The sequence below is a fragment of the Lygodium microphyllum genome, chromosome 19 (assembly GCF_053477565.2).
Source record: "Lygodium microphyllum isolate KBCC chromosome 19, Lygodium_microphyllum_v1.1.10, whole genome shotgun sequence".
NCBI classification, from domain to species: Eukaryota; Viridiplantae; Streptophyta; class Polypodiopsida; order Schizaeales; family Lygodiaceae; genus Lygodium; species Lygodium microphyllum.
Genome location: NC_141153.1, coordinates 71,926,925 through 71,927,139, shown reverse-complemented (window position 1 = coordinate 71,927,139; position 215 = coordinate 71,926,925).

Sequence of the window (215 nt, the reverse complement as noted above, 5' to 3'; positions counted from 1 at the left end):
TGGTGCAATATTTTATCACAAATCAAAATCCTATAGGGCTTGAAACAAGATACATAGAAATGCATGGTTTGAATGCACTCAACAACAAGTTTTATGTGCATGGTGGTTTGGTATGTCACGTTCCTTTTGATAGTGTACCAAATTTATAGTTCTGATCATGTTTTTCTAATTTGGATTAATGTTCGGTTTTGTTGCAAAATCCTTAGGATGATCCA